The sequence below is a fragment of the Equus asinus genome, chromosome 26 (assembly GCF_041296235.1).
Source record: "Equus asinus isolate D_3611 breed Donkey chromosome 26, EquAss-T2T_v2, whole genome shotgun sequence".
Taxonomy (NCBI): Eukaryota; Metazoa; Chordata; class Mammalia; order Perissodactyla; family Equidae; genus Equus; species Equus asinus.
Window position 1 is genome coordinate 21787520 of NC_091815.1, and position 7040 is coordinate 21794559.

Consider the following 7040-nt stretch of genomic DNA (forward strand, 5'->3'; position numbering starts at 1 on the left):
GCAATTTGCCTTTGTCACTTAGTAAATAGTCATGGAGGGGCCTATTTCTTTGTATGTCTCATAGTTTTTTGTTTAAAATGGACACTTTAGGGGGCTGGCCTGGTGGTGTAGTGGTTAAGTTTGTGTGCTCCACTTCAGCGGCCTGGGGTTTGCAGGTTCAGATCCCAGGCGCAGACCTATACACCGCTCACCAAGCCATCCTGTGGCGGCGTCCCACATACAAGATAGAGGAAGATTGGCATAGATGTTAGCTCAGGGACAATCTTCCTTACACACACACGCAAAAAGACACCTTAGGTAACATGTTTTAGCAACTCTGGATACTGATCTCCCCACCCTCCTTTCTAAGTGTTGATAATCTGTGGCCCTCAATCAAACCCAGAGTCTTTCTTGTTTTATTTTACAGTTTTCTAGTAGAGTGATATTGTCTTACAGCCCTTTAAAAGGGGTGAGGATAAAGCTTTCAGGGCCACTTTTCATAAGGAACTTTGCCACAGGGTTCCATGGGTGTTTTTTGCCTATAACCTGAGGATCAGAATCTGTTTTGCTGACAGAGGCATAGGCAGCAGCACCAGCAAAGGTATTTTGCAGGGTCTTAGTGAGCCATCTGGTTTTGGAGTGTAGACTTTAGCATGCCACATGGTGACTGCTCTTCCTGTACAGAAGCAATCACCAGTGGGCCTGAATCTTGCACAGCGTATCAGTCTTTCTCTTGAGTGAACTTCAGAATGGGGGCCAATGTGTGGTTGAAACAAAATTAATGGTCTCAGGGTACAAGTCATTCCCCTGAGCCTAGCATCAGTAATTACTTATGCTGGAATTGAGACATCTGATTGAATCTGAGATAGGTTTGGGCAAGACACATGACCCAGGGGTACTTAAGGAGGGCCTCAGTCTCATTCCTGTAAATGCCAATTATCAAAAATTGTGACTTAGGTCAGTTAAATCTATAACAGGATTGTAGGACTCAGCAGCTACGCCATAAATCCGCAAAGCTCAAAGCATAAACTCTCCAGCACACAGCAGCACAGGTCAAACAGCATGCTTTCTAGCCAGCAGCAACTAAAAATGGACAGTTGTCAAAAAGCAGCACAGCTAGTTAGCAAGCCAAAGCATGAGAAGAAAAACCCCCGGTAGTAATGGTCATTGCCTAGATGCTATGCTCACTGCTCCAGTTTGCAGCTGCCCTAAAGATGTGGGATAGACCCCCAACCCAAAATTTGGTTTGAGTGCCAAAACTGAGCCACCAAGAGGGTATGGAAAGGTTTATTACCCACATAATGAGACTTTCTGGGGAGAGCAAGGCTGTAGTCCACGCTGGTCTCAAAATGAGAGATCAGGGAGGGGAGACTGACTTGGGTTTTTATTGTGCTTAGGGGATCGGTTATGTAAGGGTTCCCATGCACAGGCTGGGATTTGTGTGGTTTGAACTTCTCACCTGCACCAAAAGAGGGGACAATCAGGCAAACATCAAAAATGGTATCAGACGCTTTATTACACTGTATTATCTGTTGCAGTGTAACTACCACAAACTTAGCAGCTTAGAGCAACATACAGTCATTATCTCACAGCTTCTGAGGTTCAGGATCTAAGCATAGCCTTGATGGGTCCTCTTACTTCAAGGTCTCTCATAAGGCTGCCTATCAAGGTTTGGGCCAGGATTTACCTGAAGGCACAACTGGAGAAGGATCACTTTCAAGCTCACATGATTATTTGAAGGATTTACTCCCTTACAGGCTATTAGACTGAGGACATCAGTGTCATGCTGGTTGTTGGCCAGGGGCCACCCTCAGTTCATTGCTGTTTGAGCTTCTCCAATATGGCATCTTGCTACACCAAAGCCAGCAAAAGCGAGTTAATAAAAAAGCTTCTAGAAAGAAAAAAGTCACAATCTTTTGTAAGTTAGGGAAGTGACTTCCTATGACCTTTGCAATATTCCATTGCATAGAAATAAGTTGCTAAGTCAGCCCACACTCAAGGGAAGGGGATAACACAAGGGCATGAATAAGAGGAGTCAGGGATCATTGAGGGACATCTTAGTCTTTCTGCCACAGGCACCTATGACCATTTACTTGATCAACTGTACATTGGAAAGGAGAATACCCAGACATCCTAAAAACTACCAAACAGAAGGTCTGAGTTGACAATGACACCCAGAGCCTTAAAGCATTGTCATGGTCCACGTGTTAGAACAGGCATATGTGAGGGCAGGTAATAAATGGATTCTGGGCCAAAGTCTAGCTTACAGTGTGTCTATTGGGTCCACAGACCATCTGACGGTCATTTTATGGGTCTCTGAATTTATAGTATTGACCTCCTTTGGAGTTGGAGTTAGTCCACATATTGTGTCCTTGGCCTGTAGTATAAGAGCTATCATAGTGAAAAAGACCAAGTCAAAATCTCTGAGATTACCCACTGTCCCCTCAAACTACAACGGTGATAAAAAACTGTATCACGTCCCAGGGAAATGGGAGAGATAGTGCCACCCTAAAGATCAAAAGGACGTACAGTTGGCGGTCACTATTATATCTCACTATCATATGCCTGTTTCATACACCAGTCTGTGAATGTAACTGGAAGACGGCTGTAGACTACTGCAAGCTCTACCAATTAGTAGTAGCCTCTGGAAGTGGTATTTTTACTATAGTAGATTAATATGGATCCCAGTATATAGTATACAGTCATTGATTTTAATGACGATTATTTTCTATCTCAGTGAGGAAAGAGAATCAGAAAGAGTTTGCAAAGGAGAGACAAAACATGTGTTCATGATTTTACTACCTCTGTCAAAATATAGCATGAGGAGATCTGGACCATCTAAACACCCTGCAGACCATCACAGTAATTAATTACATCAATGACATTAATCTGATGAGAGAGCATGGGGAAAGGATGTTCCCCAGAGGATAAGAAAAACCTACAAAGATTCAAAGACTTGCCACTTCAGTAAAGCAAAAGACAAATTGCTGTATTATGAATCCTCTAGTATTAAGAAGAAAGTACACAGGTAGACTTCTTTGTGATCTGAAAGCCACACATTCAACACCTTAGAATACCCATATACTGAGTGACAAAGAATGCTGCCAGGTTTGAGTAGAGCCTAGTGCAGGAAAGGGCTGTGAGGCAGGTCCTGGCTGAGGTGAAGTACCCCTGCCACTTGAGCTATATGATCTGAAATTCTGTATACTGTCGAAGATATGACGGATGGAAAACGATAGAGTGTGGAGCTCATGGCAAGCCCCAATCAGAGAAACCAATACAGAATGAGCAAGGACATGTCATCTAGAGCAGATAATTACACACCTTTTGAAAATAAGCTCCTGGCATGCTGCTGGGTCCTGTGGAGATAGAATCCTCGGCCATGTGAAATCAAGTCACCGTGCATCCTCGGTTGCTTATTGTGAACTAGGTCCTGTCAGAACCACAAAGTGATAACGTCAGATATCTCACTGCAATGTTCAAAAAAAATGAGAATAATACACTCAGGATTGAACACAGAAGTACTAGAGGGCACACACAATCTACATGAGCTTGTCACCCATCACAATTCCACCAGTGTCCCTCTCTCAGATCACTCATAGGGACATATGGTAGTCCCATATAACCAGCTGAGAGAGAGAGAAAAAGGCGGAGCTTGGCTTACAGTTTGTTGGCTCTCTATGTGGGTGCAAACTGAAATGGAAAGCAGCAGCGTTACACAGCAGCTTCGCACAGGGCTGGCTTTGAAAGGCACTGGCAAGGGACATTTTTCTTAATGGGTGGGACTTCAGGCATTGCATTTGGTCATCCACTTCATGTGGAAGGAGAAGTTGTTGAACAGAAGAATAATCATACTCCTGGGGTAACTGGTCTAGTCAGAGGCCTGGAAGGGGAAAGGCTGAAGATTGTTACATCAGTCAGTGTTTAACCAGAGGACAGAAACAGTAATACATATAAAGATTCACTGAAGTGAATCACTTACGTGATTGTGGACTGTCCAGATAATCTGAAATCAGGAAGGGCAGGCTAGAATTCTCGGGCATGAGCTGAAACTGCCATCTACAGGCAGAATTTTTTCTTCTTCAGGGAAACCTCAGCTCCACTCTTAAGGCCTTTCAACTGATTAAATCAGGCCCATCCAGATTAACTAGGCTAATCTCCCTTACTTAAAGTTAACTGATATGGATTTTGGTTGCATCTACAAAATATCTTCACAGCAACACCTAGTGTTTGATTAAGTAACTGTAGTCCAGCCAAGTTGATGCATAAAACTGACCATAACAGGTCACCCCTTATCAACTTGGCACCCACACACAGTTCCTTAAATCACACTTACTCTTCAAATAAAGACAATAACGAAGTCATACTTCCACCTGACATGAAACATTAACCCGCGTACAACGGAAAATATGCTCTTTCCCCAGGAAAGGATATAGAGTCTTTGGGTGAGGTTCACTCTTCCTTTGTATTCTGTAATTCAAACACTGTGATATGAAGTTAACTATTATTAATACATCTAAAGTTAGACAATAGGGGATAAGAGAGGAAAGGAAATAATATTTGGTTATATATCTACAAATGTTCATAACCAAATAAGGAAGAATTACTCATACTATTACTGTCCACATTCCTACAACTGGCCATGTGATCATTGCTGGTATTTATAACTACCTTCTTCCACTGCACATTTCATATCCACTTTGCCCTTAGCAAACACTTTAGCTGGTTGTAGTGCTTGTCTGGCGGGATGACTCAAATAGTCCTGACACATCTGAGCCATTAGCAGTCTTACCTGAACTAGGTTGTAGTTTTCCATTAACATTAATCACAGGACATGGTAGGACTGAGACACCCTAAGGGATCTCCTGTATTTCACAGATAATCTTCCTTATGTCCATTGTGTAGTAGCAACCCAATTTCCTCTTGGTAATCAGGGCCAATCACTCATTCAGTACAGTAACCCTCTTCTTGGCTTGTCAATTCAGAATCATGAGAAGGCCAAAGTAGCCAGGTGGCAGCGTCAACTTCCACTTTAATGGAATCATTGTTGTGTCTTTTGGTGTAAGCATTCCTTTTTTGGAACTAAGCCCTCTAGTCCAGCAGAGCCTAAAGTTGCAGGAGTGAAAAGGAAGAATTTTGCTAACGGATCACTAGGGGTAATGAGTGGAAGCACTCCCATTTCCACCCCTTGATTTCTAGACTCTGGAAGAATTAGCACCATATATTGGATGCTGATTTAGAGCATATACAGCATCCTGGAAGACACTGCCCCAAACCTACAAGGTATTGCCACCTCACTGACACTGTAACTGAGGCTTCAAAAGGCCATTCTAACATTCTATCAAGACAACTGCTTCAGGATGGAGAACACGGTAAGATCACATGAATAGCATGAGCATGGGCTCATTGTCACAATTCATTTCCTATGAAAAGAGTCTTACAATCAGAAGCAAATGTTATCTGGAATACCACAATGAGGCATAAGGCATTCCACAGATAGTAGTTTGGGCAGAAGCACCACATGCAGGGGAAACAAAGCCATTTCACCCCAGGGAATGATGCCACATTGGGAACTCAGTATTGGTCTCTGCTACTGGCAGACTGGGCACTCAGCAGTAGCTGTAACCAGGTCAGTCTTGGTGAGTAGAAGTCCATATGGCTGAGCCCATGCATAACCTCCATCACTGCTACCATGGCCACTTTGTTTATGAGCTCATTGGGCAATGACAGGACTGGCTGAAGAAAGAAGCTGACTGATACCCATAGAATTGGTCATCCTATACACTTGATTATTAAGAACCTCCTCTGCTGAGGTCACCCTTTGGTGAGCATACACATGGGACACCAATATCTTCACATTGTTTGCCCATTCAGAGAGGTCTATCCACATTCCACTTCCTCAGACCTCCTTATCACAAATTGTCCAATCGTGTTCCCTCTAAGTCCCTGACTTAGGTGTGTTACTGGCCTGAAAGCACACTACTTCTGGTGGTCTTTACTACCAGATATCAAGAAAGAAAAGCATTTTCCAGGTGAATAGCTGTATACCAGATACCAGAGGATGTGTTAATTTGCTCAAGCAACAAAACCACATCTGGAACAACAGCTGCAATTAAGGTCACCAACTGATTAAATTTATGACACTCTGTTGTCATTCTTCAAGATCCATCTGTTTCCTGCACAAGCCAAACAGGCAACTTGAATGAGATATGTTGGAAATCACTATCACCCCTACATCTTTCAAGTCCTTTATGGTGGGACAAATCCCTGCAATCCCTCTAGGACTGTAGTATTGCTTTTGTTTTACTATTTTTGTGGGGAGAGGCAGCACTGCCTTACAAAGGCTTCCAGTTGACTTCCCTACCATAAAAACCCTCACCTCATAGGTCAGAGAACTAATATGGGGGGTCCTGCCAGTTGCTGAGATGTTTACTCCAATTATACATTTGCAACTGGGAAAATAACCACAGGATGGGTTGGGGAAGCAATGGGCTCACTGTGAGACAGATCTGAGCTAAACCTCCATTGATCACCTGACCTCCATAAACCCCTACTCTAACTGTGGACCACAGTGACATTTTGGGTTTCCAAGAATTTGTGTTAGTTCAACTTAATGTCCAGTAATTCCTGATGAGTCCGAATATTTCTCCTTCTCCAATGCAGTCACCTTGGTAAATGGCCATACTTCCCTTTGAGGAAGGATGGGAGAAAGATTAACAATATAAATTTTTGGCAGAGTGGGGGTGTTTTTTCTCAAGGGGACCTGTGCCTCCCCCTTTATTCAAGGGGCTCTGGGTCTGTAAACTGGCTCAGGTCTTGGAATTGATTGAGGGGTCATGAGTCACTGTTTTGGTAATTCAAGTTAGACTTCTGTTCACTCAACCTAGAACTCTCCCACTTATATAGATCAACGAAGAATTTAGTAATCTGATCATCTACGTCTTCTCTAGGTATACCATGATTAGCCAACACCATAGGTCTCTGTGAGTTATGCTATTTTGTTTACTGCTTTGGCTCTGCTGTCCATTAGGTAACCAGACACCTTGTCTTTTCTGATGAAG

At 43.1% G+C, this 7040-nt stretch overlaps 2 pseudogenes; both read right to left on the minus strand.

The window, feature by feature from the left end:
- Window positions 1–4489: 4489 nt before the first annotated feature.
- Window positions 4490–5354, minus strand: LOC139042226 (uncharacterized; annotated as a pseudogene).
- A 503-nt stretch (window positions 5355–5857) lies between these two features.
- LOC139042227 (uncharacterized) lies at window positions 5858–6760 on the minus strand (annotated as a pseudogene).
- Window positions 6761–7040: the final 280 nt, after the last annotated feature.